Raw genomic sequence first — 13,807 nt, forward strand, 5'->3', positions numbered from 1 at the left:
GCAGAGACTATCTGCTGGTTTATAACCCCCTCAACCCCCAAATCAACCCACACTGTGCTGTGGAAACAGTGTGCGCAGCATGTGTGTGTTCATCAGGTCTGCCTGTTTGTGTTAAGGTGTGTGGGAAACAGTGAGTTCTTAAGCATATTTTACTGGCTTTTTCCTCTGTTTTTACAGATGTTTTGATTTAAAAGCATAAAAAAAATCTAAGAAATCCCTATGAAGCAAAAGTAGCAGTAATAAAAAAATATCTTTAATGGCTGAAAATAGCTGTTCTCAGAAGCTTTACTGAAAATCAAAACTTCATGAAAGCAGCTACTCGAAATGACCGTGGCTGTGGTGTGAAACGCCAACATACAACACATCAACATGAATGACATACTTCAAGAAAATGTAATACATGTGTATTGTTGATGTAGCAAAATAAGGAGGAAATCACTTATTCCACTCTCCCTTCTGACGCAGGTGGGCTTAAGAAAAGCAGATCACAGCGTCTTGTCGGTACTCAGGCAGCATTCCTCAACCCGCCTGTTTGCAATAAACTCACCAGCAAAACCCCGTCTGCACCAGTTACTGTGTTTAGAAAGTAGTGGATTTACCAGATCGACATCTGGAAGCATGCAGCTGCTACATTGACATGAATGTCAGGCTGACAACCTGTCTGCTAATGGGCTCCATAACGACAATGGGGGGGTTTTTAGTTCCCGATAAACCCTTTTGGAGACACTACTACAGTATAGTAATGTATTGTTGCTCTGTTTTAGTTACTATCAGATGCCACTAATACATCACTAATGCTCACTCATGGATGGACCCGGATGTCGAGGAGTAACTCACGAGCACAATGCAGGTTGGCAGCTGTGAGGCTCGTCAGTACAGAGATACGAGCTGACTGGAGATATTTGCCTGAATTTGAATACAGATTTTATTTTATTTATGACACTACAATGAGTGGACTCTTTCAGTAATCCACTCTCTACACAGGTCGTAGTGCTGAATTGTAACTATGCAACAATAAATCAGGCCCACATAGGAAATATAGGGTATCGTATTAGCAGTAATGCAACGATCAAAGGCTTGATATCTGTGGCGGGACCGTCTTTCCATTTTGAAAATTGTGCAAAGCACGACAGGATATCGGCTTCACTCTGCAGCACTTCAGTTAATGTCGAACTATTAATTCAGTGGAGCAACTGAGGGTAATACAGGAGAAAGCAAATGTTGCATCAAGCCGCCGTGTTTGCGCAGCTTTCCCCGGAGAGATCACGCGCTTCCAGCGGGAGTTACCTGCATCAGCCAGGCAGCAAAACAGCCATTAAGTCAGCCAACCAGCCAACCAGCCAACCAACCAGCCAACCAATCCAGCTTTTTAAACGGTAAAAGTAAGCGACAGAGCATTACGCACACTGTCAGTCTCTCCACATCGCACCAGTGGACCGGCTTTACACAACACGATGTGCCGGGCGCAGGCTCCGCGCCACGGGTCACTAAAAATGGAGACGACTCACTCCTGAGCACACACACACACACACAAAGAGAGAGTGAGAGGCATGCGATTAACTTGCATGTATTTGTATAAATCCAAGATAAGAAAATGAAATAGTAGCGCGGGTCTAGCTGACAAAGAACAGAGAAACCAAGGCTGTAGTCAATTACATCCAACGTGTTCTTCCCGTGGAGATTATAATATGAAGGGATCAGAATGAGTTTAACTGTAAATACAGGCAGAAATCTTGAGCTCAGCTTGTGTTAATTGTTACAACAAGATGACAATTGCCCGATCACACTGACAGTTATGTATCTGATATTGTCGGCATAATGCAGATTGATTGATTACACAGTTATTGTAGATGTAATCAATACCACCCGTGCTGAAGTGATCTAATGAGATATCTGGCATAATTCATTATTATATTCATTTAAATGTGATTGTGTGGTAGGAAACGCTGTTTCAGGGGATTTGCATAATGATTATTTTTAATTCCCCAAAAAGGTTTTTAAACATTACAAAGGTTTTTAGAAACACTGAAATTTGGAACATTCACTGCTCCTCAGTTTGGGAGCTGGCGGTACAAGCCTTCAAAACATTCTAGTACATACAAGTATATCACACAAACCTGTACCTCAGATCTATCTGGGACAATGGTGCCTGTGGAGCCTGCTGTCCAGGTTTGTAACCCTAAGCATTGCAGCTGCTTGTGGGACTCCAGACTCAGACCTAGTTCTGAAAATCAATATGAATTCAAAATGAAGTGGTATCAGAATATATGCTGCAACCAGCGAAATAACCACAAAGCATTTAAGACGGTCTCAATATGATATAGTGCAAATGTTGACTGGCATAGAAATGCAGATTTGTTGTTCCCGTTGTCAGCTCTTTCACTTCATGAGGAGGCACCGCCACGTTTGGGCTGCACGCCGGCCGCCTCCCTGTTTGAGAGCCAGTATTAAATTAAGACTCCATAAATGGGAGAAGACGGGCTTTTGTCACCATTGTTAAGACTATTAATTGTCTGATTTTGTGGAGTTGGTCAACTATAATCTGATGGGATTAGCGGCTACGCTCTTTAAATAGAGTTCTACGGCCAGGGATTAGACCATTTTAGTCAGTTGTCCTCAACAGCAACAGTCTTTTTTTCACCTGCAAAATATAGAATTAGGGCGACACGGTGGGTCACGGTGCTGAAAACTACATGTATGTTTAAAAATAAAAAAAACATTGTGAAAATCATTCAAAGCAAAACCTGGAAAATTCGGGATGTGTTTAGCTAGGATGGTGTCTGGAGGTGGAGGTGGGGATGCCGGGCACCACCAGGGGCCCCTACCTTCCTCCCCTCAACTACCCTCCTCACATCTGGATACAATGTGGGAGCAGGGCTCTGATGCCGGGGGGTGGGGGGGGGTTGCTGAAGGGTGGGTGCGAGTGTGCTGTGGGATTCTTTACAAAACATCAAGAGCCAATGGAAAAAGGTGGTGGTGCTGCTGGATATGAGGCGGTGGGGCTGTGTGTGTTGTGGTGATGGGGGAGGGGGGGGTGAAGGGGGATAGGGGTGGTGGGGGAGGGGGGGGTACTAAAAAGCTCCCTGTCTTTGGTCTCTTCTTCCCTGTGTAGTTGACTGGAAGGCCCCAAGCAATAGATGGATGGAGAGGCAGCTGGGATCTGAGGAAGGATGCAACCAGCAAACACAAACGCACAACGTGGGAGCACGAATCCCCGACCAGGTAGAAGAAACGACAAGGCCTGGAATGACCTATCATGATATCACTTTCTGCAACACTAAACGACAAATCCCAATGATTAGCTAAAATACATGGACCTGGGCCCAGATAAACAGCAAAAAATGGATGGATGGCTTAAATAATGCAAAAATGATTAATTAACTAATGAAATGTGCACTTGCCCCGCACACCATGAGACAACGGGCTCCCTGAAGCTCTGTTATCTGCCAGTAGTGGCAGAGATTTACAGGTCTGATGGCACTGAAGGAAACTACAATCCCATCGGACACAAAAACCCTTTTTTATGATTAAGAAGTAGACTTAAAGCAATAAAGGCTTTTTTTCAGTTGTCGTTTGAAAGAAATATACAGGCACTGGTACCCTCAACTTCAATGTTTTTGATGCATCCATCCATCTGCTAAAAAGCCTAAATTAATTGCACAATCTGTTTCCAACATTAACAAAGCTCGGGCTACAACCACCGCCTCGCTTGAAAGAGTATAATGTAATGTATATTAAAAACAGTCATAACTACACTTAAGTGATGAGAGGAGAGTGCTTGTGCTGTTTTAGTCGGTAACAGGCATTTTTTTTGTGAAGAAAGCAGCTAAATGCATTAATGTGAGAGGAATAAAAAGGAGCGTGGCCTTGCACTATAGATGAATAGATGACAGATGCACAGAAACCCAGTAAACTCCTGCTTGCATCCAGCTTACTCTCATCTAGCCTGCATGCGTGGAGTTGAACGGTGTGTCTGATCCATACGTGGATTTGGGGTGAGCTCATTAGCCCCCGGGCGACCTGCCTCCGCCTCCTCTCTCTCCTCGGTGACCCTTAAGCCTCCTTGACCCCTACCCGCGCTCAACTGTTCCTCCCTGCACTCTGCTTCTTTAGGCCTGTTTTGATCACTTCTCTACAAAGTAGCATATTAAGTATAAAACCAAAGGCCGTAAGACGAGCAAAGTATTTACTATCACATATTTACTTATGGAATTTAGATTTTTTTGCTAGCGCTTCAAGTTGGCTCAAGTTATCTCTTTTGCGTTGCACAAACAAAGTCACTTGTTACCATTATTTACTCTCTGTACTTATTTTGAGACAGCTAACCGTTGCTGGCAGCAAACGAGTAGTCCAACTGTATTTCCATACAAGTGGGCCGGCCCTCCCTCTTTTCCCCCACATAACAATGGTGGCATGCAGGCACGTCAGTGACAGCTTTGTACCGAACTCCGGCTCGTTTAAAAAAGTACTGGCTTTTATTCATTGTTCTTCGGACATACAAATTTGTACTAATACTTTCTCTTTCTATTACTTTCTCTTTCTCTGTAATCATAAGAACGGTAAAAGGCCAAACTTTCATGCGCACTTGCCCTGTGCTCCTATAGATAGCACACACACACACACACACACACACACACACACAGACACACGCACTAAAGCGCATCGCGGCAAGGTTAGGCTGAAATCAGCGCCTAACGATCACTTCCTCTGTGGGCCCAATGATTAGCTGCAGTAGCCTGGAGACTTTTCCAGCTTGTTTCCCTAAGTTGGTCAGACATGCGACATCACTGGCCTTCAACATGCACTGACTACATCCACTGTCCACCCTTTGGTCCAAAAAACCAAACTACGACTTCTGCAGACTAATGATGCTGACAATGTCGGGCATGTGGGGCAATTGAGATAGATACAGTAATGCAATGTGTGTTGTTTTTAAAGTAGTTTCATGAAGTAACAACGGTGCTTTCATGAGGGCGATTAGACAGCACTGTGCATGTGTGTGTGTGCGTGTGTGTGTGTGCCGGGTTTTTCTTTGTTTACTTTCCAACTGAAGTTCCCAATGCTCAATGCTGCTCTATTCCTGCTTCCTACTTGCCAGAAATCATGTTTCAATCAAACGTGGCATTATTCTGTCCCTGAATTTAGAGCGAAGCGACACGCCTTGCTTTGTCTGCAGACTCTCTGAACATCGCCAACTGCTTAAACAAAGCACGACTCGATTTGCATCTTTTCCTTTTCATAGGAAAAAAAAAAAAGAACCTGCGTTCGGAATCATTTTGGAACCTCTTTCATTTTGTGTGGACTTTTTCATTCCCATTTAGAGTGTGTTTAATAACTGGAACTGGAGGGCTGAATGCTAAAAAGGAGCCTCTCTATTTGGGAAACAGTTCACCCAACCCCCCACCCACCCTTAATGCCCTCTGGGCTGCTGTGAGTTTGGATTAAGTTTGGGTGCCATGTCCCCTCCCTTCCCGTCGCACCAACAAAACACACATACATAGCTTTTTTGTGTCACTGAGTGGCCCATCCCATGTGAAGAGGGCCATTAAGAAGGCTACGGTCTCACAGAAGGATAAATAGATTACATAGATGAGGTGGAAAGAATGCGAGGAAAGAAAAAGCTGTGTTCTCAAATGACCAGGGAACCACCAGATGCAACGTGTCGTGTCCAATATCTCACAAACGAGCTTAAATAATCCATCACAGGGTGTATCTGTATCTGTAGTAGTATTGACTGTGTCGTTTTTTTAAAATTCCAAATTAAACGCCTGCTAATTAAAGTGTGATTGCATTCGAGTGTGTGTGTGTGTGTGTGTGTGTGTGTGTGTGTGTGTGTGTGTGTGTGTGTGTGCAAAGCAGTCGATCAATAATGGTAGTCTACTACGGTGACATCTGGGCCGGACAAAGAGTGCTGTTCCTTCCCCCGGCAGCTCTACCCCCTCTCTCTCCCTCCCTGTCTCTCTCTCTCTCCCTCCCTCTCAATCCCTGATCACAGCCACGTGGTTCTCTGGGCTATTTTGCCCCGCTAAGCTTATTTCTCCTCTTTAATCCCGCGGCAATCACAGCGACGATGCCAAGCGTCGGCCCGTGGACGCGGGCAAAAAAATCTATTAACTATGATCAGCGTGTCAGCTCCGAACCCGATAAGCACTGCTAATGAATCCAGCACATTCAGCTCAGCGGCGTGTGCTTGTGATTGTTATTTCATTGGATCATCAATAATGTGTAAAGATGGAAAATCGACACGAGTGCCAGTGATGGATAACTCCGCTTGTAATGTAGTGGAGAGGCTCCCATCTGAAGCTGGCGTGAGATTCTACTTTTTGTTCAAAAGAAAAGGAAAAAAAAAAAAAAAAGGGAAAACAAGGAAAACATTGATTGAACTGATGGGATCTATTTGCAGTGACGGGGGGCGATAAAGCTGCAGGGCCGGGCCGCTGTTAATGCAAACACAGTTCAACTGATGAATGTGGTCGATATCCAACTGTGATCATCGGTGTGGGACACCTCGGATTCAATTGGTGGTTCCAGCATTTGCACATGTGATGAAATTATAATTATTGAAACTTGCGGTGATGTCGGTAACGAAAGCATTGTTGGACACTGATGGCACATCATCTAATCATTTAGAATAACTTCATACTGGGCTACAAATGGACATGTTTTGTTAGTTATTCATTTCTGCAACAGTTATTCAACAGCTGAATCAGAGGAGGAAGTGTTTGTTAAAACTGGTTCACTGACCACAGCTCTCAGATCCATTTACAGCGACTGTAATCATCATCTTTCATGACTAAAACATTCAGGCGTGGTGCTTGGGACTGGCGGTGATCTCGGCATTTCCAAAAATTTCCAGCGGACTATTTCATGCCAATCATCGTAAATTAAAAAACAGGTTTTTTCTCTTTGTCTCTATTCACGCCAATTTAATGAAGAGGTGTTGTTCTGCTCCGAGCTGTCGATGTTTAACGACGGCAACAACGAGTGCAAATGTGGCCGAATGGCTGCACCTAATTAGCCTCCTGACTGGTGTCACTTGTCACGGGGTCTATGTTAAAAGAAGACATTGACACCATTTCATTAGTCACCCTATAACATTCTATTTACATTTCTTTCTTTAAAAAGCGTTTAGTCTACTTGGTATTTTCAGGAAAATTTGCATCATTGCCGTTATGAGATTTGGTGACAGCCCGGGGGAGTCCTGGCGTCCCACCATGGCCTCATACTCTTCACCACTTATTGGCGAAAGAGACCCAACGTTTGTTATAACGAAGCAGTCAGAAGATTTCAACATCAACGCTCTGCAGCTCTGAGGAAAATCATCACTATGCGCAACAGTTGAAACCCTACGCTGGGTGAGGTCTAAAGGGGCCCTGTGCCTTAATCCCCCCCCCCCTCCCAACCCACACCAGCTGACCCCTCTCTCCTTATCGTAATCCTCTGATTACTACATCATTTTCTTTGGGTTTAATTTAGACAGCTTTCGGGCCCTCACAGTTCCCTACCTGGATAAGGGGCTGCTTGCCCGCCACACTATTGATCCTTTCGGGCAGGGAGGGGGGCAGGTGGAAGCGTGACACAAAAAAAAAAAAAAAAAGGGATTATTTGCCCATCCGTAAGCATAATTTCAAAGAAATTGGCAACCAAGAAGGTTTGAGTAACTGCGATTGGACGTATCCACAGTCTGAAAGCGTGTGGGATGGCGGCCATGAGGAAATGTAAATTCCTTCTGATTACACAAAGCAGTGAGCAATATGTTTCCCATGGAGGGCTCATTTATAATTTAACTTAGGAGCTCGGTGTTTCTAGGCTAACACAGAGAGAGATTGCCCTTTCAGAGTGGAAACCCCCAACATGCAGCAGGGGAATCAATGGCGTCACCGCAGAACAGACACCAGACCTCGCGGTATCTTTTTGTCTTGTTTCATATCTACCTCGACAAAACAAACAGCCGCTTCAAGACGCCGTTGTTTGCTGCCTCTCTCCATATTCCAGCCTCAATATGCCACGGAACGTTATTTAAGGCAGTGAAGGAAGATACAGGTTTGCTTTCATGGAGAAGGGATCTAATAAAGTGGAGGAGTGGAGAGAACAAAGCCAGAGAACAGGACGCATAAGAGTATCTGAGTGTCTGTCTTGTGACTTTTCTCCGTTTTTTTCTCCCTTTTCTTATTTATTCTAGGTCAAAGCCACAAGAAATTAACACGAGCTGTTTCGACAGAGCTGAAGTAGTCAAGCACAAGCAGGGCGGCAATTCATCTCTGAAAAGGACTGAATGGATTCAATCTAAGACAAACGTATTAAAAGTATTCACAAACCAACTCGCTCCCTCTGGAACTTTCCACAAGGTGCAGGAAACCCCCCACGGGAACTCGGTCCACGCTAAGCACATGGATGTGTTGCACAAAACAACATGGGATTGACGCAAATAAGCCGCTGACCTTTCCCGAGGACAGTTCTGAGACACTGACCAGGAGATGCACCTGAAATGAAGAGCAAATGCAAACCAGGTTTCAAAAACATGCTGCGTTAATTAAGGCCGGTTCAAAGGCCAGTTGGCCGACCCGGGGGATAAAACCTGAATCAATTGATCGTTTGGCCACTTAGGGGCAGCAGAAACGTCAATTAATGGGAGTTGATATTACAAACTTGCTCATCACAGTGCTCCCTCACAATATTCACGCTCCTCATAGCTTTGTCGTCCTGAGGGAAATATCTGGTTATTACTCTCAATTCATTATGTTAAATATTTAGCTTCATTTATGCAAACACAGTTCAGTTCATTAAGTTAAATAATACTCTTGACTTGGTAGTTTCTTGCCAGTGATAATGATTTCATAGATTCATTTTGATATTGTTAAATAGTAACTGCGGAGTGAGCTCAAATTCAGCAGAATCAGTAACTTATCAATGAGCAAAAAAAACCTAATAAAACCCCAGAGGTTTGGTCCATATCCATCCAGCTCACTGATTTCACATCTCATATTTAAGGTGACCCCCCCCCGCTCCCCGTCCTGGTGAAAAGGCAAAAGGCAGTAATGAGTAATGAAAACAGCCGAGCTAGTGCTGCCATTCAGCGAAGGGCCTGCTGCTGTGGAATGTGAGGCGCCATTCATTCACATGGGTTAAAAATGCATTTGTGCCACCACAAAGCTCTGCCTTGTGCTCATTGTTTCTCACCACACCAATAAAACACACACAAAAAAAGGGAGGATAAAAAAATTCTACTGCTAATTTTACTCCAACAGATACAGAGGGTTGGGGGTTGGGGGGGTGGGGGTGGTAAGGAGGACAGGGGGGGGTGGGTGAACTTTGCCAAAAAAGAAGAAGAAGAAAAAGCAAGGTCTCCGGAGGAGATAAACAGAGTTGAAAGTTTGATCACGATAAGGATGGACAAACAGCCCTATTGACAAAAGCCAAATGTATACAGCACTTATTCAACGTATGAAAGGAGACAGGAGGGTGGAGGGAGGGCAAATACAGAAAAGCCTCACCGGAGTCATGCCATGAGCTCTCTCTAAAAACTATTTTAAAAAAACACACATTTTTTTAAATCCCATTTTGCAGCTGCGGAAACAAGTTCACACTCGACATCGACGCGAATCACATCGGAATGAGTCGACAGATGCTTCCACAACGCGCCGCCTTGAGACGTAGGCCACGTTCCCCTTTCTGCTCAACAAGTGATCTCACACATGACAGCGCTGGGCTGTGCCCCCCCCCCCCCCCCCCCCCACCCACCCACGCACCCCAAATGCAACAACACGTCCCATTTACCTGTTGTGCCTCAGCTGGAATGTGTCCACCTTCAAGCGATTTCACCGGGAGACAGGTGGCACTCGCCAGGCCGATTATCCGACAGTCGATTTGAGGAAGTGAAGATCGCTGAGCGTGGTGTCGGGCTGTCGGGCTGCAGGAGAAATGTTTGATACAACGTCTGAAATCTGACATAGAGGAGACAATGTCATCCTGTCTCCCAAACCACGTCCCCCCCCCCCCTATCTCTTTCTGACAAAATACTGGAGAGAAAACCCCACAGCACACTACAGAAAGACAATATCTCGATGAGGGGACAGAAAAGATAATCCCTGTAAAACTTTAGAGGAAGTTCTAAACGAAACCGTGTCATCTTGCTGCAATGCAAACTGTGCTTTTTATCTCCTCACTCCAGGATGCCCCCCCCCCTCCCATACACACACACACACACATGCACCAGGAAGGGTCACTGTGACAGTCATGTATTTAATATGTTAGAGCTTTTATTGGGGCACGGATGTGTTTGGGGCTCCTGTTATTACCCGAGGGACAGACGCTATCGCCCCTCCTGGACTCCTCCTGTTTATAGCGCTCTTGTGCTACTTTATAACATTGTTATTACGCCTATAACATCATCATGAGATCCCTTTCAGCGCTCAATGCTGCATGTTAATGCCCCCCCCCCCCCCCTTGCCCAAGTGGCTCCTATGATCACTGTGACCCTTTATTTTTTCAAGGTTCCAGACATTCCTCAAAATGAGCCTTATCTCCGCTGCAGCACATGTACTTCGCTTCTTAATCAGTCTCCTGTCCACTCCGGGAGGGGGGGCACCGGGTGAGGAGGACCACAGAGACTCTGCCCGACGAACGCACCCGCAACATATCAAAACAAGGATTATCATACGCAGCCACTTCCTTACCAGTTAAAACACCGCCTGTGCTCAAGCACGTACAACGCAAAAAAAGCAGGGACGAGGGGGGGTGAAGCTCTCCGAAAAAGACACAAAAAGCAAATAAAATAAAAAGAGTCCAGATCCGGAAGAGATAAGAGGAGATCATCCAGAGCAGCAACTGACAACAGCGACCCGGGGTTCACCTCTGCAAGGACCGGGTGTAATTATTATTATCTCTGCGAATTCCGAGCTCCTTGTTTGCAGAGAGCAGTACAGGTCCCCCCCCCCCCTCTCTCTCTCTCTCCCCCCTCGCTGTTTCTCTATGTCTCTCTCGCTTGTCGTTTGGTTGCCTTCAGGTGTTGTAGGAAACGTTGTGACTCGGAGATCTCTACTGGCAGAAGCCTGATTCTGCGGTGAGTTTGCTCATCGGTTAAGTCTCCGGTTTGCATGCACACAGTTTTCCAAATACTCACGCGTGGTATGAATGTGCCATTCGGGGGTCATTAACACTATGCTGATTACACAGTCGTCAACATCAGAACATTGGGTGGTTAATAAACTTGGTGATCAGATGAAAAGGAAACAGCAAGTGGAAATTATTATTCGGCACACTGTCGTTTCTGCCATTTAAGAGACTAATCGACGAATCAACAGTGTATTTAATAATCAACTTTAGTGAGAGACATCAGTTTGATATACGGGGCGAAACCTGACTTTACATGCGCACGCCATTTCCCATAATGCACTGGTCTATAAAGGAGCGCAATACCTGCCTATCTCACAGAACGAGAGTAATTCTGATCAAACCGCATGCTTTCACTAATGGAAATGTGGCGCTTCCGTGAGCACGTGAACGCCACGCGGGTGGAAATGAGCCCTGTCTGTGTGTGTGTGTGTGTGTGTGTGTGTGTGTGTGTGTGTGTGTGGCTGTCTGTGTGTGCGCGTGTGTGTGTGTGTGAAACCCAGAGGACCAGAACCAGCGCTAGACACAAAACAGGAGAAGCAGAAAGAAAAGTTTGTCCCCGCGTTGCAGCGCCTGTCTCTGTCCGCCCGGTCCTCACGCAGAGGTCACACAACTCTGCGCCTTTGTTTCACGTGCGCCCCCGGCGCTTCCTATCAGTGTGTGTGTGTGTGTGTGTGTGTGTGTGTGTGTGTGTGTGTTAGTCTTAAGTGTCCCGACACAAGAGTATAGAGAATGGTGACGCTGAACAATTGTCCCCAGCGCATTAGCAGTTCCACCAGCATACATGCGCAATCGCTTATTTGTGCGCAAACCGTACACGTTGGGGGGGGGGGGGGGGTGGGGGGGGGGGGGGCACGGGCACGTACAGGTCCACCACGGAGTTAGAGAGAAAGCGCCATTAGTTGGGTATGTTTTACACTGAGACCCCCCCCCATCACCACCCACCCCGGGAGCCACAGTTCAATCCCATTGTGTCCCTTTACCCTAACGGCAGGCCCACATCCTTTAGGTGCACCATCACATGGTGTGTGTGAGGGGGGGGGGGTACATGCAACACCCCAAACCCTCCCGCTATCACAAACGCTAAAAACCTGCCCCCCCCCCCCCCCCCTCTTTCTCTTGTTTCCGCCCACCCCAACACACACACACACGCACACAATCACGCACGCGGGCGCGCACCCCGCATGCAGATGAGTTGCGAGAGCTCGAATTGGCGATTAAAAAAAAAAAAAAAAGGAGCCATGCGACACACCAGAGATCTTCCAGCGGTTTCGGATCCGGGCACCTGTGCCTTGCTCAGCGGCAGCTCTGGCTGAGAGCAATGCATATTAGCCTATGTAGGACACCACTTCCTAATATGGATATATAGCCCCCCCCCCCCCCCCTCCCCTATACGTCCACCTCCACCCTGTGTGTCAGTCACACTGAGTGAATAAAACTCTCTAAAAAAGAAGAGAAGAGACACCGTCCATCCATCTTCTGGATGCGCGCTGCGAGCTGTCTGGCTTGTTGTTGTTGTTGTTGTTGTTTTTCTTCCGTAATTCTGCTCGCACTTTTTTTTGTTTTTGTTGCCACACATAATGTGTCGTCCCGATGCTGCGGTGATTGTGTGTGTGTGTGTGTGTGTGTGTGTGTGTGTGTGTGTGTGTGTGTGTGTGTGTGTGTGTGTGTGTGTGTGTGTGTGTGTGTGTGTGTGTGAGTGTGTGTGTGTTGTCCAAAAAAAAAGAAATGAGTCAAGGAAGAGATGAGTGTGTGCGGGAAGCTGGTGGAAAGTTTGCTGAAGCCCAGAGATGTTGGCGGAGGACACGAGCCACACCGGCCATTCTGCGCGACAACCCTCATTTATTCATTGTGAACAACTGACTTTCGGCAGCTTTTGACATCTTGACATTAACTATGCCGACTCACGTCTGTTGCAAGTATTATTACAATCATCCAACCGCGTAGCCTCTACGAAAAGTAACACATAGGAATATACATTTTCAACACTTTCTGGCTCTGGTGACTTGAGATGATCACCGACAGACGTTTTCTTTCTTTCTGTGTCTCTTTTATCAAACCTAACCTCACCCGTTGCCTGCTTTCAACCTATTTATAAATCAAGATCCGACAATCGCCTTGCACCTACTTCCCATTCAGAGCACGCGACACGCTCCGCCGCGGGGAGCGCGCGGGTAAAAAGGACACAATGAGAGATGTGCGTACCTGCTGTATCCGAAAGAGTAATCCAGGGTGACTTCAAGAAGCACAGACAATCCTAAAGGTGAAAGCGTGCTCTTTGCAGTGTATGCTGAAGTGCATGATTGAGTAGGTCGAGTCCATTCCGTCCCCGCGGGGGGGTGGGCGTCGATTTGTCACCGAAACATTGTGCGCGTCGGGGGTCTTTTTTTCGTGTGTAAATTGGTCACGATCTCTATCACGTGCGATTTTTAATCATGGCAATGCGCGTTGTGCAAATACAGATGTGGTGCTTCGGTGCGTGTTTGGTTACATTCCCGACGCCCCTCTCCCGTGGATGAATGGTTTCTCCCGCATTAAATGGAACTATCTGCTATTGTCTCATCAGCGAAAAGTTGTTGATGCTGTTGGGGACTCCAACAAAAAGTGTGCGAAGAGGTGGGGGAATGTCGACCGGGATGACTTTTTCACACTAGTTTCACAGCTTTGGATGATGCCAATGCAAATAAAAGGGATC

The 13,807-nt window shown here is 46.3% G+C and overlaps 1 protein-coding gene across 9 annotated transcripts in view; it reads right to left on the reverse strand.

Moving 5' to 3' along the window:
- The window catches only part of znf516 (zinc finger protein 516), a 39,441-nt gene extending 25,985 nt beyond the window's left edge, over positions 1-13,456 (reverse strand). For 3 of the 9 annotated variants that reach the window (XM_040164944.2, XM_078095358.1, XM_078095352.1), the window contains exons 1-2: positions 13,318-13,440; positions 9,778-9,910 (exon numbers count right to left, since the gene is read on the reverse strand). The gene's annotated coding sequence lies outside the window, so the exon portion shown is untranslated. Of the gene's footprint in view, positions 1-2,123; positions 2,225-8,318; positions 8,484-9,777; positions 9,911-10,676; positions 10,971-13,317 lie in introns of those variants that run through there. The other 6 variants (XM_078095359.1, XM_078095355.1, XM_078095356.1 and 3 more) reach the window with 5 other exon arrangements.
- Between the last annotated feature and the right edge of the window lie 351 nt (positions 13,457-13,807).

The sequence above is a fragment of the Gasterosteus aculeatus genome, chromosome 20 (genome assembly GCF_964276395.1).
Source record: "Gasterosteus aculeatus chromosome 20, fGasAcu3.hap1.1, whole genome shotgun sequence".
NCBI classification, from domain to species: Eukaryota; Metazoa; Chordata; class Actinopteri; order Perciformes; family Gasterosteidae; genus Gasterosteus; species Gasterosteus aculeatus.